This window comes from Cervus elaphus, chromosome 33 (assembly GCF_910594005.1).
Source record: "Cervus elaphus chromosome 33, mCerEla1.1, whole genome shotgun sequence".
NCBI classification, from domain to species: domain Eukaryota; kingdom Metazoa; phylum Chordata; class Mammalia; order Artiodactyla; family Cervidae; genus Cervus; species Cervus elaphus.
Window position 1 is genome coordinate 33,748,055 of NC_057847.1, and position 25,608 is coordinate 33,773,662.

At 36.3% G+C, this 25,608-nt stretch overlaps 1 protein-coding gene across 2 annotated transcripts in view; it reads right to left on the reverse strand.

The window, feature by feature from the left end:
• The window catches only part of CSRNP3 (cysteine and serine rich nuclear protein 3), a 196,261-nt gene extending 174,824 nt beyond the window's left edge, over positions 1-21,437 (reverse strand). Inside the window, exons 1-3 of one of the 2 annotated variants that reach the window (XM_043894612.1) lie at positions 21,405-21,430; positions 10,880-10,934; positions 7,536-7,706 (exon numbers count right to left, since the gene is read on the reverse strand). The gene's annotated coding sequence lies outside the window, so the exon portion shown is untranslated. Of the gene's footprint in view, positions 1-7,535; positions 7,707-10,879; positions 10,935-21,404 lie in introns of both variants that reach the window. The other variant, XM_043894613.1, reaches the window with a different exon arrangement.
• Positions 21,438-25,608: the final 4,171 nt, after the last annotated feature.

The window sequence follows — 25,608 nt, forward strand, 5'->3', positions numbered from 1 at the left end:
GAAAATAAATTCTATAATGAAACTCAAAATAATAATAATGATAATAATAATTTATTTAAAACATCTAGCACAGTGCTTGGCAAATGACAATGCTTAATAAAGCTTGCTATTATGATTATTAACATTAAGTAATGTGGGGGACATATGGGTGTGAGAGCTGGACTATAAAGAAGGTAGAATGCCAAAGACTTGACGCCCTTGAAATGCGGTGCTAGAGAAGACTCCTGAAAGTCCCTTGGACAGCAAGGAGATCAAACCAGTCAATCTTTAGGGAGATCAACCCTGAATATTCACTGGAAGGACTGATGCTGAAGCTGAAGCTCCAGTATTCTGGTCTTCTGATGTGAACAAATGCCTCATTGGAAAAGTCCCTGATGCTGGGAAAGATCGGGGGCAGAAGGAGTAGAGGGCATCAGAAGATGAGATGGCTGGAAGGCATCACCGATGTCACGAGCGTGAACTTGGGCAAACTCCAGGAGATGGTGTGGGACAGGGAAGCCTAGCATGCTGCAGTCCATGGGGTCACAAAGAGCTGGACACGACTGGGCAGCTGAACAGCAACAACAATGTGGGGGAAAAAAAAGACACAGTTCTGGACCTCAAGGAACTTGAAATACTGCAATTATAAGTTTCAACAGTTTCCATATTCTAGCTGCAAAACTAGTGAATGCTAAAAAAAGTAAGAGTTGCTCTGCTAAAAATAACAATTCTTATTTAGGTTGTTATCCTGAATTTCATTCATTCTTTAATTTTTCATCAAAATATCTCATTTTGAGAGGACTTTTTAAATATATACGCTTCTTTGTTAATATCTGTAAATTTTAGTTAAGTTTACTCCTTGGTTTGCTTTTGCAGTTCCTCTAGCTTCATGCATATTTTTTTTTAAATGTAGGCCAAATACATGATATATGTTTTATGCAGCCATGATCTCAGCATAGTATTTTAGTACTGATTAATGACCATCATAATAGTTAGATTAATCATCAATTCTGTTAGTAAATAAAAAATTCTAAAAGTGAGTGTGTGTATGTGTGTGTGTGCACCTAGAATTATGAATGTATATATCTGAAATATGTACTACTCTTGCTAAGCCAACATAATGGTTGCCACAGAAACAGCAAACAGCAAAAACTCACAGCTGACATAGCAAGAAGATAAGGGGCAACACCTTTGGAGAAATTGTGAAATACAACAGGCTAAAAAGTAGAAAAATTAACTGTGTTTAAAATTAATAGTCTTTATTTCTTCCAAACAAGTTTCCTAAGAGATGGAATTAAATACCCCAAATGCTGGCATTGTTAAGATTCAAAATATATACATTTTTTTAATGTAGAAAACTGTAGGCATTAGTGAAAATTTTAAAATGAAATGTTAAGTATTCTTCATGAATAAAGTAATTTTATTAATATGATTTAAAACTAAAATATGTACAGTTTTTATATCCACTAACATTATCATCGAGCATAAAAATATATACTACTGAAATATACATTTCAGCCCCTCCAAACATCACAATTAGTGACCCACTATTGTAATTCAGCCAGAAATATCTAGTGCTTTTAGTACTTGGTGAAGCAGTCTTTACCAGCTTTCACAGTGCTTTGGTAATCATTTTAATAGAATTTGCTTTTAGATTTTTATTTTTATTTTTTGTCATGCTATGACCACTGCAGATATCCATGAAGGATCTTAAAGTGATTTAATGGTTCATCATATAAATCAAGTTTCATAACATATCATGCAGATTTCTAGAGTTGTAAATTACATAAATCTTTATTACCACTCCATTAGTATAATACTTGTGAGATGAGATAAAATCAAATGCAAAAACTTGAGTGTCCATTTCAATTTTATCTCGCTACAAATACTTCCCTACCTGGAAATTAAACACCATTCAAAGAAAATGCCTTTCTAGTTTTTAAGTATTGATCCTTGGTTGAAAATAAAATATTTATGTTTTGCTATATTTATTATGATTGCTATTTCTTCACTATGCTTAAAAACTGTACTTTTAACCTTAATCTAACTCTCAATAGAATTCAGTAAATTTCAGACATTTAACTATTATAGTTCATGCCAGATCACTATAGCTGAACATATAAAACATATGGTACAACAATTCTGTGGCCCTAACACATTCCCAGTTTATTTCCAAATGGTTCAGACAAAAAAGAAGCAACATTTTCAGAGTGCAAACAAGTACTTTCCAGAGTGAAATGGTTAAATATTGCAGCCAATTCAGAAATAGCAACTGGCTTTTTTTTTTTTTTTAGCAGAACCAGGTTTAACGCTTTTTTGCATTCACATGCACACAAATATACTTCCCTCGAGCTGTCAGAAAGCATCAGATTGCCTGATTTGCATGATGAATTTTAAAATCTTTTGAGAAACACAAGGACATTTGCTTCAGGCACTATGATTTTATCATCACCAACATAAACAACAAGTAGAATGCCAGTCAACCTCTGGTGATCAAACCAAAGCCAAAAGGTCTTAAGACTTTGAATGGTTAGTAGAACCATTGTTAGTAGAATGGTTAGTAAAATTTTAATCACCTAAATTCATTTGGATCCATTTTTCAAGTGACAATATTTTGCAGTTCAATAATCATCTCTTTATTGCCCATGATCACTTTGGATGACCCCAAAATCAAAATATGATTCTTATCAAGAAGCTTAAAAACTCAAATACTGTAAGAAATATTTGTAAACAAATTACATTGTCAGACAAAAATATTCTGATCAGTAATGTAAAGGTGGTGTCTTTACTATTTAATTCAACTCTAATTCTTGTACTGTTCACTACAATATCAATTGCATCTATAGATATCCTGAATAAAAAAAGAGATGTGCGAAAATGGAAGATTTTTCTATGATTTTCTATTTTGGATTTCATGCTAATAGGGTCTTATCCTTTAAATGATGTGAGAAATAGTACATTAGCACCACCAGAACTATCTTTATAATTAGCTTCTTATATACCTAACTGAGAATTAAAACCACAAGTGATGTGTTGTTTTCCTAGATTTACCATGATGTCGACATATAAAATTTCATTTGAAACTTGGTCTAATTGTGTTTTTATATTTAAACTCAAATTTAAGTTTTTCAGGGCATAAAGCAAGCAAATATGAAAGCCAATCTTTACCTAACCAGTAAAACAGAATATAATTACTGCATTTAGTCAGAAGCTGTGACTGAGTCTCATTGAAATGCAAGGTAAGTGGGTTTCTGGTCTTGAATTATTGAACAAGTAATGTAGGGTCCTGGAGTTGAAGGGATGGAAGGGTATCATTATCTTTTTTTTTTCTTCAGGGAATCCAGGATGACCATTCACCCTTCTGGCAAAAGTGGAATGCACAGGGTTCTATTTCTAAGTAAATCAAAGAAACTTCTATTTGTTAGCTGCTATTGAAGATGCACACTGCAAACTGCATCTCATCTACTTTCATCGTAATATTTTCACATTGCCACAAGTAGCATTATGTCACCAAGACAAACCAATTTCATTCACGTAAACATAAAACATATTTGCTGTAAGATATTTCCATCATTGTCAGGGACACACAAGCAAAGTCTCAACAGTCTGCCATGCCACAGAAAGAGGAAGAGGAATTGTTCATTCACACTCAAATTGAATTCTCTGTCCACTATTTCCTTAGGCTCATTGAATTTATTCATAAACTCATCACTGGTATTGTATTACAGCCAGGAGATAACCATACTTTCCATAAAAACCAACTTAAAAAAAATAGGCAACAGAGATGAGGTGCCAATTACCTTCACCAACAGATGTGCTCATTCTGTTTCTAAGAGGAGATGGCACAAAAGATAAAAGCATGACGAAACAGACCTGTTAGAGAGCAGCAGTCTAGAGAAAGGCCGATCCTCTAGGGATCTACAATAAAGTTCTCTGCCACTCTCTCACATCTGGATTCTTGTCAAGTTAATCTCCCTGGGCTGTGGTCTCCATATCTGTAAAATAAGGGCGTCTATCTAGACGTTCTCAAAGGCTCTACTAGTTCTAAAATTCTTTGGATTCAAAATGAGGGTTATCGGTACTAGTCTTTTTTTTTTTTTGTCTTACTCATATAAAAGATCATTGGATCCTCTAAAAATATTAAAATGGAATTTCTTCCTCAATTGCCCAATTTTCTAAAATAATCTCCAGTTTTGTACTGGAGATCAGGCTGAGAATAACCCACAGAAAACAAGAAATCCCCCCATTACTGTTACATTTCCATCTATTCTTTTTTGCCCCTCCTCCCCACTGTTTATCCCAAATCAGGGTTTTGATCACACATTCAATTACAAGTTGTTCAATGATGCCTATCTCTGTTTCCTTACAGAGGAGTATCAGTAAATATTTCCCTCAAAACCCTTGAAAATTTGCAACAAAAATGCTGAAAAAGCTCATCAAACATCGCAGCTGCTTTCTTTACTAGCCTGCCCGTCTCCTCTGTACACAGTAGATGTCTCCTCCTCCACAGACTTGTGCCGTGGTGATGAAACAAGAAAGTTATGACCAGATAGCAAAATAGTTATCAAATAGTTTATTTCATCGAAATAAAACCACTCTCCACTCAAACTTTTACCCTCCAGGGAACTGTTCAGGTGCTCATAACTAGTGCCTGACCTATAATTTTTCAAACCCCTCTAAACCACCAGAACATCACTTTCATCTGGAAAATATCTTGAACTGCAATTGTAAGAGCTGATGGTGTTTAAACGAACATTATAGGTACTTTGTGAACTCACAAGCTATAGAAATCAATAGGCACCTTGCATAGAGAAGGCCTGAAATTGATTTTTCCAAGAGAGAGTCAATTTGTAACTTTAAGAGAAGCACAGACACCAGGGAGGAGGTTTAAGCATGCTGCGGACTTAGAAAAAATTGTGTGGAAAATGCTGCACTGCACTAGAGGAGGAGGATCTCAAAGAAAGAGGGTCTAGGTTGGTGGTGTTTTTCAGGAGTGGCTAAAGGGGAAAGAGTTGAGAAATACTAGGCCATTCTCTGGGGCTTGCAGAATGAGCTCTCTCAAGGGACACACAGAAGGTATTTAATAGAGTGTTCTGAGGGTCTTGAATTTAAATGCATACTGTTGCTTTTTCAAGGACAAGGGCATCCAGTGGACTCTTTCTCTCCAGTTTTAAAAAATTTGTCCAAAATTATAAAAATAATGTATTTTGTTCTTAAAACTGGCCAAGAGAGTAGATCGTACGTTCTCACCACCACCAAAAAAGAAAAAAACTAATTATGTGAGATGATGAAAATGTTTATTAGTTTGACTGTGGTAATCATTTCACAATGCATATGTGTATTAAAATATCATGTTGTGCACATTGCTGCTGCTGCTGCTAAGTCACTTCAGTCGTGTCCGACTCTGTGCAACCCCATAGACGGCAGCCCACCAGGCTCCCCCATCCCTGGGATTCTCCAGGCGAGAACACTGGAGTGGGTTGCCATTTCCTTCTCCAACGCATGAAAGTGAAAAGTGAAAGTGAAGTCGCTCAGTCGTGTCCAACTCTTCGTGACCCCATGGACTCTAGCCTGCCAGGCTCCTCCGTCCATGGGATTTTCCAGGCAAGAATACTGGAGTGGGTTGCCATTGCCTTCTCCAGTTGTGCACATTAAATATATATAATTTTTATTTATCAAGAAAGTATAAAAATTGTCTACAAATTAATCTGTTCACTCAATACAGGAGTCTAAGCATCATTCGCTTCTCTGGTGGCTCAGACGGTAAAGAATCTGCCTGCAATGCAGGAGACCTGGATTCAGTCTCAGCCGGGAAGATCCTCTGGAGAAGGAAATGGTAACCCAAACTCCAGTATTCTTGTCTGGAAAATCCCATGGACTGAGGAGCCTGGTTGGCTACAGTCCATGGGGTCACAAAGAATTGGACAAAACTGACTGACTTCACTTTAACTTTCAAGCATCATTCAGTGTTCACTGCTCTTCCAGGGACCGTGGATGACAGGAAGGTATTGATAAATTTCAAACAAAATGTAACCCCCCAATAAATCTAACTTCCCTTTGTAACCAGAGAATTTTATTCTCCAAACAGCTATTGTTTTCTCCCTTTGCCTGAGTGTTCCTTTATCTTCTCCCTACTGTTTTATACTTTGTACAAGTTCATTAAAACTAAGTTCTACTTTAGTCAAGAGATAATACAAAGGCTAAACATTATTATAAAGTTTTACCTATTTTTATTCTAACCCCTTCCAACAGTGATGATGGAGAATTCATGAAAACCAAACGATTTTTTGAATTCTTGGCAGTTCGGGAGAGAAAGTTTAAAGATGGAATTAGAGGGGTCACATTGTATAAATAAATGTCAGTGTGAATTTTAAAAGGTTGTTTTGGTGAGCTAAAAAAAAAAATCCCCAAACACAAATGCCCTACAAAAGTAATGCTAGGAAATACTATCGTGGAAAAGAAAAAACTTCTCTTTTGTGTTGGATAATTTTTACCTTTATTTAAGGAATGCACCTTTAAAAAAATTTTATACCTGTCAGGGTGAACTTAAGGGGCTTTTATTGACCTTTTTTAGTTTTTCTTTGAATGATACTAACTCTTCTAAAAAATAATTTTAAAATCACATGGTGTTGAATGGACATGGATACGTTAGAAAAGATTTGCCTGTTTCAAAGTCTTCATATGAGCATCTGTCACATGGAATGCAAATTAAAATGGCTACAACTTCAAGTCTGAACATATTACACTAAATTAAATGATGCTGTTCACATTAACAGCATAGAAGTATATATGTATGTATGTATGCTCAGTCACTCAGTCGTGTCTGACTCTTTGCAACCCCATGGACTGTAGCCTGCCAGACTCCTCTGTCCATGGGATTTTCCAGGTAAGAATACTGGAGTGGGTTGCCATTTCCTTCTCCAGGGGATCTTCCTGACTCAGGAATTGAACCCATGTCTCCTGTGTCTCCTGCATTGGCAGGCAGATTCTCTAATGCTGAACCACTTGGGAAGCCCAATTATGTATAGAAAGCTACATTTACTGTAGTGCATGAATCTGGCCTTCGGTCTGAGGTTTACCAGTGTTCAAACAATTACAGAATCTTAGGGTTTCCAAGGCTTTCATTTCAGAGTAGCATTCTTTTAAAAACAAACATTATTTTCTCACCCTGGAAGTGAATGTTTTGTACTCAGTACTGCAAATATTCCACAACTCATTAACCAGTATTAGACGGTCAAAAGAACTCAAGTGATTTAGATTTCAAAAGGATGGCTCTGCTTCAGAAAGCTGAAGACACACAGGAAATTATTTGCACTTGCTATTTGCTTACCTTAGTTTGGACTCATTTCTGCCTCTCATACTCACTCTGTCGAGATAAACAGGAGTAGACTACCGAGAGTTAATTAACCAAAATGGTATCATGTTTTACAAACTAAGTCTGTTTTGATAAGCAGCTGAGGGGCAAATATAAGCCAATGGATACAGATGAAAATTCTAAGAATCGACTATACAACACAATTTAGAGTACAACCTGAAATACAGCCTCAGATACTTACCAGTAAAATGATTCGAAGTGGATGGATTGACACTATCAACACTGGCAGCACTGTCACAGCTAAAAACTTCATCATCGGATTCCTGCACAGAGGAGCAGGGTAAGGAGCCATCAATTTCTTCCAACTTCCCCTTGAAAATTCCACTCATCGCTGCAGCACTGTCACATGTAACTGTAACAAGAATGGGAACAACAGAGTCCTGAAACATCTGACCACTGATTGCACAGTCAAGGTCTCCAAGTCGTTCTTTGGAGGTGGTGGGGAGGGCTATAATTTTTTGAACCACATCTGCCAGAGTATCATATCCATGCAGAAACAATCCTTTCCGTGATGTTTGAAAGCATTTCTACACGGACTCATTGCTATTTACATTCTCATTCTGACAAGACTATTTTATAAGAAAAAGTCAAAATTAAAAATGTGACATCAGAGGGCTGCATAAGGAAATATGGTTCAGCGTTTTGAAACGTCAAAACAGGAGTCAAATACATTTATTTGATTTGTTCTAGTAAATCGTGTTCTGTCATTGACAGAGCCAAGGTTCAGAACGAAATAGATCACTCACTTGCATGCTGTCATACCCAGAGCATGCTGATTAGGGCATGTCTATCTTGCTTGGGATTTCTTTTTTTCTCAGGTACAAAGGCGTCTACTTTCCTGGGGCTCTTTGTCCGTCAAAAATCAAATTGGTTGCTAGGAACGGCTGTACCTACAGAATTTAGATGCCTTATCATGTTTCCAGTCAGTTCAGTGGAGCTACAGGGAATTCTGGAATCCTGTACCATGGAGGCTGGCTGAATAAATTTTATACAGGGTAAATCACAGTCCCTAAATCTTTTGCTGGTTAAAATATTAATTTGAGCCTCTTTATTTGGCATGCTGCTATTCATGGGGTCACAAAGAGTCGGACACAACTGAGCGACTGAACTGAACTGAACTGATTCTTTGTATCAACATGGTCAGTGAAAGCCAGTCTGAGGTAGCCTGATACATTTTTAAAAAGTTGTTAATATCAATTTAGATGAGTCATTAGACCTCTGAGAGTAATAATTTCATAGCCATAAAGTAACTCTGACGATAATCAGTGGTTGCAAACACAAATTCTTACAATGGCAGTTAATTTCAATGAGTAAAGAGGATCAGATATAATAAAATCATCTCAGTCCTCTCATTTTTCTTCTGTTATTTGTAACAAAGGTATCAAGAAATACTTCTCTACCCTAAGAAAAATGATAGCATAGGAACCATAATAAATGATCTCACAACCAAAGAGACAGTGGGTAGTAAACAGTGTAAACTGTGGAAAACTGGAGATGCACACACAGGCCAAATTGGGAAGCCACTACTTAGGTCCAGGTCATTTCACCTCCATGCTCTCCCAATATAACCCAATCTAAAATCTGGCCAATGCCCCATTCACATTCAGAAGCAATCCTTTACACTGTTAGCTTTCACATGTCCCACCTTTTTATTAATTTTGTTTATAAAATTAAAATTAAAGGAGTGATTCTTATGTTACATTGTAATGTAAAGCCCCTCTTAGATTGACTCTATAAGAGTCAAACAACGGTTTAGATCTGTGGCTTAGAAGGATTAACAGAATAAGGATTCAAAACATTCTCTTCCTTACTAGCCCAACACAATACCTGAAATGCCTTTGCTAGAGACACATAAGTTGGGAGAACAAACTTATTTTACAAAGATGCTTGCACAATACGTGCTACCAAGGAGAGGTGGTATCTTAAGCCATCAAATCTCAGCATAGCACTCCTATCTGTAATAAGGAACAAATCAAAATAGAGTGACTTTCTTAAAAAGTCTGGCCACTTTCATTTGCCTCTCAGTGACCTCACAGAGTCTCGACATTGGTACCTCAGGTCAATTTTGGTAGCTATACTTCTGTGGGGAGTATTTGTTCCAAGTCCTTCTGTTGACTAGCTTCCTCTGTTTCTGTATTTTCTGCTTTCTAGTATTCTTAGCTGCATACAGTTTTATTTCTGAAATAACATCTTCTGTCTTATCATATCTTGAAAACCTCAACACTAAACACCAATTCTCTTGTTCTTTTAATATATTCCAGTTCAGATTGTTGAGTAAGGGAATCTGAGTGTGTTCATTCAGATATTTATGCCATTCTAATAGAAAAGAAATGTGTTTATTTTCCGTACTTTAACGGGCCATTTATTATTTATTCAATAAACATCTCTTGAGCTTCTCCCATGTACCAGTGACTATTTTAGATGCTAGAGAATGCTAAAGTAACCACACAGGAAAAAAATCATTCCTCTAACAGTGCTCCCTGCTCAGTGTTGTTGGGAAAAGGGCAAATAAACAGATGAGTAAATTAAGTATGATATATGTTCTGTGGAGTTAAATACTATGAAGAAAGTTAAGTGGTCAAGTGATATAGCGATCAGATATTTGGCTGTTAGAGAACACTGCATTTTGAATGAATTGGTGAGCTCATGTTACAGTAAGGAAGGTAAGGGAGCCAGTCGGTCTGACATTTGGGGAAAGAGCAGACCAAGCTATAGGAGGCAGGTGCCCAAGGTCCTGGTCTGGGCATAGGAGGCAATGAGTTTAGACAAGTGTTGGGGGCTAGATTGTGTCGAGACTGTCAAGACTGGACGTTACTCTACACGAGCTAGAGGGCTTAAGTAGTGGAGTGATAGGATCTCACTTATACTTTAAAAGGGCCACTCATTTGCCTATTATTTCTTTTTCTTTTTTTTTTAAAGAGGGCTTATAATAAAGGAGTGGGCTTCCCTAGTAGCTCAGTTGGTAAAGAATCCGCCTGCAATGCAGGAGACCCCAGTTTGATTCTGGGTGGGGAAGATCCGCTGGAGAAGGGATAGACTACCCACTCCAGTATTCTTGGGGGCTTCCCTGGTGCAGCTGGTAAAGAATCCGCCTGCAATGCGGAAGACATGGGTTCAGTCCCTGGGTTGGGAAGATCCCCTGGTGAAGAGAAAGGCTACCCACTGCAGTATTCTGGCCCAGAGGACACCATGGACTGTATATCCATGGAGTTGCAAATAGTTGGACATGACTGAGCGACTTTCACTTTCACTCCACTTAGGATAAAGGAAAGGTAGATTTTATGGGGAAATGGAAAAGTCTAGAATTAAGGAGGACTTAGCAGCTCAGATGAATAGTTAAAATCAGAACCTGATAAGTCAGAGGGCTTAAGAGATTTCTTCTGGAGGAAAAGAATTTAGAAAGACGTCAGAAGGATGAGGAAGGTCAAAGTGCTTCCCAAAGCAATGTGGTTACTTAATTTTACCTACAATCATCTCTGGTATCTAAATCTAACAAATATTTGATGATAATGGGAGCCACCTTACCTGTTAGGTTTCAAATAGGACCAATTCTGATACATCCAAGCACTTTGTGATACCCCTTTGGAAAATAAAATTAACAATGAAAATGTAAGCTTTCTTTCATTATTCTAAAGGAATACTTTTAATTTGGTAGAGAAGAGGCATTATATGGATGGTGACCATTATCAAAGATTTACCTATCGATGGGAAAATGGAGGCAAAGAGTTAATAATCCACCACCTTCCCCAAGGTTACTCATTCAAGATTTTTTTCAAAGTAAAATCCATAATTATGACTTGTTACTGCAGGGGTTATAGGACTCTGGCTTGGAGTTGACCCTGTTTGAAGGCCATTGGTTGGAGAATCTCTCTTATCTGTAAGCAAATTATGGAGATTTTAAAAGAACTGCAGAAAACCTCCTAAAAACTGAGAGCTGTTGATGGGTTTTTTAAAATGCTAATGTACTCTGTTTATTAGTTATAAGAAACTATTTGGAAATTTTTCTTTAATTGGTATGAAATCAATGTAAATAATTTGTGTGAATTTGCTCACATTTTTACTTTTAGTTCTAGTGACCTTGAAGAAAGTTGAATAGTCATTAAGGAGAAAATGAACCATGTAATTAGATAGCTCAGTAAACACAAAGAAAGGGTGGGAAAAAAATGTCTCAAAGCAAAAGAAATACTTGGAGAAAGAGAAGAAAAAGAGATTCATCCTACTTTGTGTTTGCCAATTTGATTCTACTGTAGTGTGTTCCAGTTGTAGTACTAAAATTGCAATGTTACAATTATTTCCATGGCAACAGACAGTGAGATCATGCAGGAGAAGTTAAATTGTGAGAGAAATTAAGATGCTACCCCCATTCAGATGCCTGCAATAATAGGTGGGAAGGGAGAACAGAGTTATTATAAATATCCTTGATTGAATTTGTCCCAGCCACATAGCCCAGGGAGAGCAATTCTAAACAATATTAAGTCACCCTATAACTCAGAATGCTCTTTTGAGAGTACATGGCTGGAAGAAACTGTTAGCAAACAGAGCAGAGTATGAATGACTTGATTTATATTTTCTAGCACCTAAACGATTACAATATTTGTTAGAAGTCAAAGGTTCTAGAATTCTAATTCAGGGTCCCCCACAAGGTTGTATGTGTCCCCCCCCCAAAAAAACAAACGGAGTTAAATTAGGTTTTCTTTATCTAACTTAGAGGAATGCAGTATTGTTACTGACCCTATATCCAACAATTCCTTTTAGAGAGGTATATAAAATAATTTCCTTAATACTTTTCCTAATATGAAAACAGTTAAAATTTTGTCAAACATAAGAGTCATATTTTAATTAAAATATTCAAAACAACAGCTGAATGCTTTTATACAAAACTAGACACTCAAATACACTGTCTAGGTTTGTCATAGCTTTTCTTCCAAGGAGCAAGTGTCTTTTCATTTCATTGCTGCAGTCACTGTCCACAGTGATTTTGGATTCCAAGAAAATAAAATCTGTCACTATTTCCACTTTTTCCTAGTGTATTAAAAAGCAGAGACATCACTTTGCTGACAAAGGTCCATATAGTCAAAGCTATGGTGTTTCCAGAAATCATGTATGGATGTGAAAGTTGGATTACAAAGAAGGCTGAGTGCTGGAGAATTGATGCTTTTGAATTGTGGTGCTGGAGAAGACTCTTGAGAGTCCCTTTGACAGTAAGGAGGTCAAACCAGTCAGTTTTAAAGGAAATAAGTCCTGAATATTCATTGGAAGGACTGATGCTGTAGCTGAAGCTCCAATACTTTGACCACCTGATGTGAAGAGCCAACTCATTGGAAAAGACCGTGATGCTGGGAAAGACTGAGGCAGAAGGAGAAGAGGGCGGCAGAGGATGAGATGTTAGATAGCATCCCTGATTCAATAGACATGAGCTTGAGCAAACTCCAGTAGATGGTGAAGGACAGGGAAGTCTGATGTACTGCAGTTCATTGGATCACGGAGTTGGACAAGACTCAGCGCCTGAACAGAAACAGGCTGGATTCTAAGGCGGTGTACAAGATTCCTCACCCTCTAGTGGGCATTCTTTGCATAACCACAGGGTTGTGAACATGGTGAAATATCACTTGGTCCACATTATACGGCAAAGGAAATTTGCATATGTAATGGAGGTCCCAAATCAGTGACCTAGTAGATTATCTAGGTGGGCCTGACTTAATCACATAAAATTGAGATTCTCTCTGGTCAACTTTGAAGATGGAAGAGGTCATGTTACAAGGAATATGTGCAGCCTCTAGATGCTAAGAGTGGCTCTAGCCACAGCAAAGGAGGAAGCAGGGACCCTATAAGCACAAGGAACTGAATTCTGCCAATGAGCTTTGAAGTAGATTTTCCCCCAGAGTGACCAGACAAGAATTCAACGGAGCTGACCCTGAGTTCAGCCTTTTGAGACATTAGGCTAAGAATTTAGCCACCTCTGTCAGACTTCTGATCTACAGCATCTATAGCATCTACTATATGCTAAAAGCAGGCATTGTTTTAAATTGTTAAGTTTGTGGTAATTTGTTGTAAGGCAGTAGAAAAGTAAGACAACATATATCAACTTTTTTAACTTTGTTGTATACATATGAGGTAAGCATTATTATTGGCAAGCATTATTATTAATATCATTTTCAGATTAAAAACTAAAATACAGAGAGGTTAGATGATGAACCAAGGTCATAACTAGTCTTACAGGCAGCATTCCAACCCAGGCGTTTTGGGACTTGAAATTATATTTTAATCATTACACTCTTCCTTGATTCTTAATGGTATCTTACTGCTTAAATCGTTTTTGCAATTTCACTATCTCATACAGTACTAATTTAGCCAGCTGATATCCAATGAGTTAATTGCAGCTAATATGGAAAAATAGGAAGAAAAAAGGAATTTTTTAATCTCCTAATGAGGAATAGTATTTAGGAAGCCATTAAAAACCTTGGGGATTACTCTGCCCTTTCAATTCTTAGTTTATTAACAGAAAAGGATGACTAGCAATAACAACTGAAATTGCATACCATTCATGATTATGCCTTAAATTCTGTGGTGAAAAATGTACTATGTGGATCTATCAATCTTTACAATATCATTCAGGTAGATTACTGAATTTCACAGAAAGGGAAACCGAGGCTCAGATAGCTTAAGTAATTTGCCCACATTTACACAGGCAGTAAGATAGTATGTCTGGGAAGTGAATTATTGTCTATATAATGACAAAATTTATGATGCTTTTCATCAATCATTATGCTATACTATCTAAAGAACTAAAGGTTAGCCAAAGTTACCAATACAATACCCAATTTGCACTAGAGGATGCATTTCTAGAAGCAGATGTGCTGACTGGCTGACTGAATCCTCCATTTAAGGGATGGATATATACGTACGCCACTTAGCAACAAATGCAAAAATGCAATGTACACCACAGTACAGTCCCCACACACATGAGTATATTTGAAAATATATTAGCTATTACCAGTCTTCTTTCTCTACAGTCTCCCCAGACAATACATCATGTAATTTTTTTTTTTTTTTTTTTTTTTACTGGAAGTTCTATTCTACCTTGCTATGGTAGACTGGGACTTTCACTTGTCCTGTATGATTGCTTACCTTTGCCTTGAGACATACTGCTGCTGCTGCTAAGTCGCTTCAGTCGTGTCCGACTCTATGTGACCCCATAGATGGCAGCCCACCAGGCTCTGCCGTCCCTGGGATTCTCCAGGCAAGAACACTGGAGTGGGCTGCCATTTCCTTCTCCATGAGACATACTAAACCCCGGTAAAGTGGGTATATTAGCTCTTAGCACACACCCTTGGTTTCTTTGTAGCTGATTCAGCATTGTCACCTGCCAAACATGATGACTTAAAATTGTTCACCAGAATACAAGATGAATGGCAGGAAGTAGATCTGAAGCAGAAGAAAAATATTGCTGAACAATTTAATATTTAATCAGTGTTGCTGAATAACTTCGAATCAAGAGAGTGAGTATTTATTAAACAAGAGTATATATATTAGAGATTGATAAAATACATATGACTGTATTTTCTTACACAAACATTAGGATTTATGTTAATATAAAATTATAATGAATTACATTAACATATAATTTGTCCATTGATTTACTATATGATGGGGGTGTGTGTGTATGTATTCTGCTCTTCAGAAACAGAAGAGTATTACAAACGAAGAGCACAGTGCAGACAGGCATGGTGAGGATGTACACAGATGCCATTCCCTGTTAAAGTCAGAGAGAGCTCAAAGGGCGTTTGCACAATAAAAAGTCTGTGATACAAACTTTTTGTGGCTTAATGACATGTATGTAACACAAACACTGTCACACGGAAGGGTGTTGACAAAGAAGCACATGAAAGAAAGGGACTGTCTTAGCATGTAATGAGTGTCTGTCATGGAAAAGGTACCAGGAAAGGGTAAGATGATTATCTGACAAGATCGTTCACTTATTTACTCTGAAAACGAAACAATTTTGGTACAATTTTGATACATAAAATGTATCAGGTATTACGATAGATGTTGATGACATAAGACAAAGGAAACCCCCTGGCACAGAATTATAACTGAGATAGTTGTAAAAGGTTATAGAGAGGTCAGAGAAGTGACTGGAAGGGCCACACCAAAAAGCCATGGCAGGGAGTACAAGACAGGCCTGAGGTGGTCTTAAGACTGCTCTAGGTGGTCCTGCCCATCATGCATGATGATCTCTGAATACAGAAGCTTATAATGGAGTCCCTAAACTCAATTTTCCATTTGACTCTCAATCCTTGGGGACCTCAGTGGGCAGGTTGGGAGAGTCCACTCAGGGCCCTGTACTGATCCAGACATCACAGTGGCCAAACAATCTAAGGTTTAAGTTTTATGAGCTATAAGAAAGGAATTTTAAGACAGCAAAGCAAGAATTTTTTAAATGCCTTTTGAGAACCTTTCCCAATCTTTCTGCCTTAATCTGCCGACAGCATCAAAACCAGTTTTACCTGGGTAATGACTGGTGACAAATATTGATTTTCCATGGCTAGCCTAACCTGACATAGAAAAGGAAACAGAAATCTTTGTAAATACATTCAGGAGTCCTGTTTGAGAAGTTGCTTGTTTCTTTTATTAAATATATTGTGATAGATCTACAAGATGACAGCAGCTAACTGCAACACTTACTAGAAAACAAAACTAGAATGCAGCTTTGACCCTGACAGCAAACTCACAGAAAGTCAAGGAGATTATGACAATAAGTCAAAGTGACCAGGATGACCGGAAACCCAAAGCAGGTCTAAATGGGGAGTTCCGTGCAACTGAAATTCCTGTGTTTTTGCACATTAGGGAGCATCTGGTACACCATGTTTCTTCACCCTCTTCCAAAGTCTTCCTAACTCTTCTTTTCATTCATCCAGTATTTAATGCATTATAACCAATACTTAATACAAACATACTGTTTGGCTGTTCTTGTCTTGCATAGTTCTCAGTTTCCCACTACAATATCATTGCTAGAATCCTTCTCTGTGCCTTACTTTCTTCACAGGTAAAGTAAGCAGTCCAGGAAGGAATTATCTCTACAGGCCATCTCCACACTTCTAGAATGATGGAAGACTACAATATTTAAAGGGAATAATGAAAATTAAGTGAGTGTTTGCCAAAGGACTTTGTAGTCATTATTGTTTAAAGATACAAAATTTACATTAGAACTACTTTTACTTGGTGATTTAATATTGTTACAAATGTGCATGTGAGTCAGGAGAAATGTATCTATAGGAATGTGTTGTGTGCATTAACTTTTGTTGTATTGGAAGTTGATGTGTTAAGTCCTTGATCTAACTAAAGTACACAGACTCTCTGGCAATAAATCACATGACTACTATCTATCTTTTTGGCCATGAAACTAATATCAATGAATGGCAAAACTGATCTCCCACTAAGTAGTTTTCTTGGTGAAGTGTCATCCTTAGCATTGACATTTATCAAGGTCATCATAATCTTCTATTAAATGCTTGAAAAGTTACATTGAATCTCTATTCTCAAAGTATGTACATTCAGCAATTTTCAGGTGAAACTATTTAGTCTATTTGTTATCCACTGAGATCTAAACAGTTGACTAAGAAATAGAATGAGTTGCCCAACTGATTCACTGAGATATGTAAAACATCCAAATTTGATCATTACCTTGATAAACAAATCCATTCCTTGCTCCTTGATTCACAAAATGGTAATTAAAGAATAATAATGCTGCTTTGAATCAACGCCCTTTCTATACTGATATAAACCTTATACTATGCTATCAGGTATTAGATATATACCAAGTCAAAAATAAATTCTGATCAAGAATATTTTTGAGCTAGGCCTGTGTTGTGCTTAGTCAGTCAGTCATGTTCAACTCCTTGTGAGCCCAATGAACAGTAGTCTGCCAGGCTCCTCTGTCCACGGGGATTTTCCCAAGAAAAGTGACTGGGTTGCCATTCCCTCCTCCAGGGGATCTTCCCAACCCAGGGATCAAAGCCAGGTCTCATGCATTGTGGGTGGATTCTTTACTGTTTGAGCCATGAGGGAAGCCTGAGAATACTGGAGTGGGCAGCCTATCCCTTCTCCAGGGGATCTCCCCAACCCAGGAATTGAACTGGGGTCTCCTGCATTGCAGACAGATTCTTTACCAGTTGAGCTACCAGGGAAGCCCGAATCATGGCCTACCACAGTACAAACACTAACATGGTTTTTCATTTGCTTGAATTACTTGAAGTACCTAGCACAGTTTGAACAGTGAAACCTGACTTGAACTCCCTCATCCTAGTGGAATTTCCATTTCTTCTAAATCCCACCCTTCCGTTTCCAGCAGTGTAGGGTTATTTGCCAAGGCAGCATATTTTCATTATAGATATAAAGTTGTCTACCTATATTATAGGGGAAACTATTAATATTTCATATTCCTGAATACATTTCGTGAGACTTAAGAGACCTATATAAACTCACCTATGAATCTGGCAAGCTACTTTAAGCAGATAAAAAAGCATAAAGCAGTAAAGAATCACTATTAACAAACTGTACTTAGAAATTATCTGTAGCTAAAGTCCATGCGATGCGTTCTTTTCAGGAACTTGAAACATACTTGATAATTTTGAATGTGCCTGAAATGAGTTATTTGCACAGGTTGCATAATCCATTTACTAGTCTATCTGATTTGTTAGCATGCTCTTTAATGTCATCTGTGTTTATGATGAAAGTGCTGCAATTGAAGAGCTTTGTGTGTGTTAATTGATAAAAACTAAGTACTTCCCATTATCCTAACTCTTTTTGAAAAATAACATACTGACATACCAAATTAATTTCACTTCAAATAATGTATTGCCTACATATTAAATATATTAAAACATGGTTTAAGCTTGTAGTACTTTATTTGCTCCATTGCTAACAGTTAATCTAATAGACTAACGTTAATATTATTAAAATAAGATATTATATGTCAAAAGCATTTAAACAAGTGGTGAAAGGGAAGATAGAGTTAGGACTCTCATCTGAATTATAATAAAATGCATCCTCCTGCAATGTAGAAGACACAGGAGGCACAGGTTTGATCCCTGGGTCAGGAAGATCCCCTGGAGAAGGAAATGGCTATCTGCTCCAGTATTATTGCCTGGGAAATCCCACGGACAAAGAAGCCTGGCGGGCTATAGTCCATAGGGTCCCAAAGAGTCAGACATGACTGAGCCCACATGCTTCTAATAAGCCAGGAAATAAATAGCAGCTTTATGCCGAATTTTCCCTTTCACCAAATAGCTGAGATAGAAAAAAAAATCATAATGATAATGTTTTAATTTTAAAAATTGCCTAGGGTAAAATACGATGATAGTTGTGATTTTTATTTCTTATAAAGAAAAGCTACATAAAAATTTCATGTCCAAAAAAATTGCAAAAGATTTCAAATAAAACAGAAAGCATGTATGTGTACTTATAATAATTCCTATTAAACTTCAAATATATTACCTTAATGCTATTGAAAAACAGTTATTAGGTTGTTGAAATGTGTGATTTTTTATATATATTAGATATATTACAAAGGTAAGGAAATGACTACATTAATAAAAGATGGTCTGGACATTAAGTTAAAAGACATTTTTAATCTCATATGTCAAAATATGTATTTAATCCTTTTCACGATCCATAGACTGAACATATATCTCAAGCTTTTCTCTTTTTATGATTGAAATGACTGACACATTAAAAAATGCTTCTTAATTTATTATCTTGCTCAGTATCCTACTAACTGCTACAAATATAAAGAGAAAAAAGAAGGAAAGTATTCTGTCCAGGAGACAAAGTTGGATACAGTGGTCTCTATTAAAAACCTGCATTTGAATCTTTATGTTTGCACCAAAGGAAAAGCAAATGGTCTTCCTTTGGCACCATTCACACAGCAGCCTTACGTGGGTTTCATGCTCCTTGTCTCATCCTTCACTTGGACAGGAGCCTCTTAACTGTTTTCTTTCATACTTTGTTTTCTTTCTAGCCTCCACTCCAGTGTGTGCATGCACACACGCACACTTACACACACACATTCTTTTCACATAGTCTCTGCAGGAAATGCTACCATAGTTATCTCATGCAGACGGCTGCCCATGGAGGATAGAAAAGTCTGACTGAGAAAGGGTTTAACTACTTTTCATCCAAAATATGAGAGCCATTAAGCAAATTACAAAAAGCAGCAACAATATACTCTGGTTTTATTCAGAATCTTTCCCTTAGCGATTATTAAAAGGATGATATTTTTAGCCAAAGAAAGCAAAATGCATCTGCAGCAGCTGGTTTCCAAGGAAACAGAATAATTTAAAACCATGTGGAACTCTGCTCTCTAATTTTCATCAATTCCCCTTCATTCTTAGAGGTAGATTTACTTGGAATTTATAATTTGCAAAAAAATGTAGCTGCCTTAACTTATTTTTCTTTAACACATTTCAGGAGATGAATATCATATCACCTTAAATTCCAGTCTAAGGGGTGTATTAATTTCTACCATCATTTTGTTTTGAAAAACAAGATCAAAAGAATCCATCAATAATTAGAAACATGGCAGTATTTTAACATCATTAAATTTTTGAAATCCAAAAATAGCTCAAAATAAATTATGCAAGAGTATTTGCTTGGGTCAATATGACATTTAAGTGTGTAAACATATTATTAACTATGCTTGCCACATTTAGATAATTAAAGATAGTTCTCCATTCATTTAGATAATCATTTCATTCAGTAGTTTTTCTACCCCTTTTTTTTATTTTGCAAAAACTGCTATGTTTTTGTCTGTTCTTCAAGGGTGAAATCCATTTCTCAACAAAAACAGAAAGCAAACACAACACCAAAAAAAAAAAATCCAAAAACATTGTATACGTCCATTCCTATTAGTTTGTGAATCATTCAAAAGAAGCATTTTAAAAATATATGAACAAGTCATCATTGAAAGACTTTTATTAATATAATCAACAAGTATTAATTGATGGTCACTGTGTTCAAGTCAGTAATAACCTTTCTTAAAAGGAACTCCATTTTAATGAGGTTTCCCAACCTAAATTGACCTATATTTACAAATTAAAATCACTATAAAATTAAATGTACTTGGAGTAGATTATTTTTCATATGTCTCTCTTATAATTGTGTCATTTAAGTCTATACATTTACCCTAAGGGTACATAAAAGGCAATATTAAGAGAGAGAAGGAACTGGTAAAGTAAAATCTTAATTTTTGAACTGTTAAAAATATTGCCCTAGGGGTACTACAACAATATAAATGCTGTGATGGAATTCTTATACAGATATATTTGATTAATAAAACTACCAATGAAACTTGCCTAATATGATGCTATTTTTTATAGCAATGTTTAATTCTTCACAAACAGGTTTCTGGACTTTGAAAATGAAAACAGCTCCATGCATGTTGATAAATAAAGACAATTATTTAATTATCATGTGAGCTTACAATTTACTAAATAAAATGATATAACTACTCAATAACATGTTCTTTATCAAGAGGAGGGAGTTAAATAAAATGCATATGAATCATTCATGCTAAGTTAGTATTCAGAGTCTACAACCTGCAAAAATTATTTTCCTAAGCCATTTCTTGTGTTGTAAATATTAAACACCACATGAAATTTTATACTACATATTCAGAGAAAGCTCCATTTTCTCAGGACCTGTGGAATTTACCGAGCTTTCCTCAGTCTTTCTTTGATTCACAGTAACATACACTTGAATAAAAACGAACAATAAAAGACACTCGATGACTCATTTTATCTATTAATTTTGCTCCAGTAACACTTGCTAGAAAGTTATCCAGAATAAAACATGCCTCTGGCGTTTTTATCAGCTAAGGATTTTATAGGGAGAAAGAACAGCTCATTGCAAGCTTCCTCAAGTAATGTGAGGGACACACTTTCAAGGAAATGTCTCATGGAATAATTTCTGTATCATAAAATTGCCTCAGTAAGAATTGAGAAGCATTCTCTTTTGAAGAAAAGGAATGTTTTCCCTTCTCTTTTGCTCTTACCTGTAAATATGGTTTCTGTACTTCGGCTCCGTCAGAACAGACTGAAGAGTTCACTCCTCCCTCTTCTATCCATCAGGCGGCAGCCAACCAATAACAAAAGCCAGATCCTGGCATTCTCTGGCTCATGCTCCCTGTCTGCTTTCATCCCTGTTCCCTCCCACCCCCACTCTTTTAGAGGACAAATCCTTGCAGCTGGGAGAGAGGCAGGGAGTGGGAAAAAAGGAATATGGAGAGGAAAGGAATAAAGAGATGAAAGATATTTCAAAGAACAGTTCCAAACTATGGAAAATATCTGCAGGTGAACTCGACTGAAGTAAAAATGTCTTGCTTTGGCTTTAGGAAAATAGGGTTGGTTAATCAATGCTTTACCCATCTGAAATCAAAGTGAAACACTCATGGTAGAGCTTAGGGACATTGCCTATTTTTCAGTTCCCACTGATTTTTTTTTCAGTGGAATAAAGAATGATCTTCTCATTGTACATTTTGATATGTAGATAGAAGAGGTTGAGGCTGAACATCAAGATAACATTATGCACATTTAGTTTGCAAAGAGATAAAATGAATTAAGACCCTTTACATTGATGTATAATGCTATTTGCATTTCAACCTTTGTTGGGCACTGTTTTCATTTAAAAACAGTTTCTAAGCCTAGTCACAATGAGAAAGATGTTTCATCCCAAGCACTAGAATATTTAAATATTTCAAAGTTATGTGGTTTGCATTACTTCATATTTCTTAAATGCTGGCATCAATTTCTCTATGTGAATAACGGAACTTGTTAAAGATTAAAAAGGAATCAGCCATTTTGTTGCCATGTCTCAAAGTGACTAATTGAATTCCAATATTATTCTATTAACCTTGGGCAAAATCATTTCACTTCTGAAGTAAGAAGCATAACATGTATGTAAGGACATTTGAGGAAAATCGTCAGACTTCTCTAAGGCAATAAAGCAAATTTGTCCATAGCTTAAAGGAAGTTTGTCTAGAACTGACAAAGAATTTAAACTACATACAGCTTGAACTCTTAACTTACAAAATATCATACAAATCACGCCTCTTTATGATAAAAAGTGCTATTAATTGAGCTTTCACTAGTGAAGGTCTGAAAATTTTCCATGGGGAGACATAAACAATGAATGTTATCTCAACCACAGAGATGTGCACTTTCTATCTGAGATATTTAAAGGCTTTGCCATTCAATTTCTTAAATTAGTAATGTGTCCTCATGGAAATAAGACCAAAGAGAGAAAAATAGAGAAGTGAAAAGAAAATATTTTTTAACTCCAAGAACAACTGGAATGAAAGCAAGTCACTGGTATTGCTGGTAGTCCAGGAGTAACTATGGGAAGGTTTTAGGGGTGTCAATCTGGTTAGGAGGGAGTGACTGTCACTGAAATTGACTTTAGATAGAATTTCACTGGTTTTACCTTGTGTGTACAGTTATTTGGGTTAGCTTTGGGAGGCTCTGTTAGAGATAAAGGGAAGCTTAAATTATCTCTGATTCCCATTTCAAGTCCTTTCCTATGAACAGTGCTTTCAGAGCTTCTATGTAGGAATAACAGGAGGAATCCCTCAGATAGCATTTAACTTGCAGGTTGGGGCCCATCTGCATAAGAATCAATGCAGGAACATTTATGAAAAATGCAGATCTTCAAGCCACAGGTCAGACTTCAGGAATCAGCATTTGGGGAGTCTTTGGCCTAGCATTTTTAGCAAGTTCTCCCAGGTGATATTTATGCCAACCATGCTGTAGGTCATCGATTCAGTAGATATGCATTTTTTCGAAACAAACTCTGACTGGAAATTTTTGTTGTTGTTAGATTATAGCCCTGTTATCTCAGAGAGAGGGGGTAAAAAGTGGTTTTGGAGGTAAATATAACTGATTTAGTTTTGACATTTTGAAGTTTTTGAATAATCCAGATTGAATTATTATATAGTCAGTTGAAATCATGATGAGGTCTGGGGTTTAGTAGGTATGGAGTAGTTTGTTAATGTGCATTTTTAATTATATTTTTATGGTTATACGTAGACTTATCATATGACCTGGTGATTCCACTCCTACTAGACATATACCTAAGAGAAATAAAAATATACGTCCATACATAAACTTGTATACTGATATTCACTGTGGCATAATCACAACAACCAGAAATTAAAACAACTCAAATGTCCACCAACTAACAAATGCCTAACCCAGACATCATCTAGGGTTTAACTAGAGCAATGAGAGTGCATGAGTGCCCTTAGGCAATGCTTCTCAGAACTGTGGTCCAAGAAACCCATTTATCAGAATTAAAAATGTGTCGGAGTTGTGCCACTGTTATCCCAAGCAACTATGCATTTTCATCACCCTCAAAAAGAAACCTCATGCTCATTAGCAATTACTCCCATCTCTTTCCAACCCCTAGTTCTAGGCAGCTGTTAATCTATTTTCTATTTCTCTCTATATATAAATTGCCTCTTTTAGATATTTTATATAAATGAAATCATACAGTATATAGCCTCTGTGTCCGGTTTCTTTCACTTAGAATAATGTTTTCAAAGTTAATGTCTGTTGTAGCATGTATCAGTACTTCATTCCTTTTTATTGCTAAATACCATTCCATATCACATTTTGTTTGATCATTTGTTAGTTGGTGGACATTTGAGTTGTTTCAATTTCTGGTTGTTGTGATTAGGCCACAGTGAATATTTGTATACAAGTTTATGTATGGACGTATATTTTTATTTCTCTTAGGTACATGTCTAGGAGTGGCACCACCAGGTCATATGATAAGTCTACGTATAACCCTAAAAATATGATTAAAAATGCACACTAACAGACTATTCCTTACCTACTAAATCAGAATCTCTGAAGTGGGGCTTTAAAAACTTTAGAACTCCATTTAAATGAATTTCCCAGCTACCTTTCCTTTTATACTAACCTTTGAAAACTCTCACTCTGGAAAGAGAAGTAGATTGAGAATGATACTCTTGGCATTAAAGAACCACCAGAGGTAGTGGAAGGAAGAAAAGATGCTTGGAGAAGGGGAACAGGAAGAGTCATCCTGGAGGGAAACCAAGAGAATGATGGAGCAAAATCCCAAAGGGTAAAGAATTTCAAGATCATGTCTTATCAAGGCTCTGCCAAGTCTGGTGCCTTGCTGTACATAGTGCAGCCCACTGAGGTGAGCATCCTCTGGATCTTGTGATGACGCAGAATCTCAGTTCCATCCCAGTAAACTAAATCATAATCTGCATTTTAATAAGATCCCCAGGTGAGTAATATGCACATTTAAATTTTACTATTTTTTTCATGAAAATATTTTTGAACTATAGCACTGTGTAAATTTAAGGCATACAACATGTAAATTTGCCACATTTATATATTGCAATGGGACTGGCATTGTAGATAATTAACACCTCTAATTATCCTTTCATTTTAGGAGTTGGAGTAATTAAGATGTAATCTCTTAGCAAGTTTGATGTTTATAATACAATTTTGTCTATTTTCACTCTGCTGTGCTTTATACATAGCTATAGGGCTTATTTACTAATTGTAGGTTGCTACTCTTAAACAACATCTTTCCTGTCCTTCCACTCCCATACCCTTTGGTAACCACCAGTTCTGTTTTTACAAGTCTGGCTTTTTAAAAGTCTACACATATGTAATATCATGCAGCACTTGTCTTTCTGTCTGACTTAAGTTTTAGAAACATTTTTTTCCATTGAAATTTGACTTTTAGTTCTTGGTGAACTGAAAATAAGCAGTTTCAGGGGAGTGGTTGGGTCAAGAGGCAAATGAAAGCGATTTTAAGAATGAATGGGAGATAATGAAACAGAGGCAAATTCTGTGCTTTGTATATACCCAGGGCAAGAATCTTCTAGCACAATGACCACCAGGCTATCTCTTCAATTCAAAGACACTAAATTGAATTTTTTATTTAAAAAACTAAGATCATGGCATCTGGTCCCATCACTTCATGGCAAATAGAAGAGGGAACAGTGACTGATTTTATTTTCTTGGGCTCCAAAATCACTGCAGATGGTGACTGCAGCCATGAAATTAAAATATGCTTTATCTTTGGAAGGAAAACTATGACAAACCTAGACAGTATATTAAAAAGCAGAGACATCACTTTGCCAACAAATTTCCTTATAATCAAAGATATGGTTTTACCAGCAGTCATGTACGTACGTGAGAGTTGGACCATAAAAAAGGCTG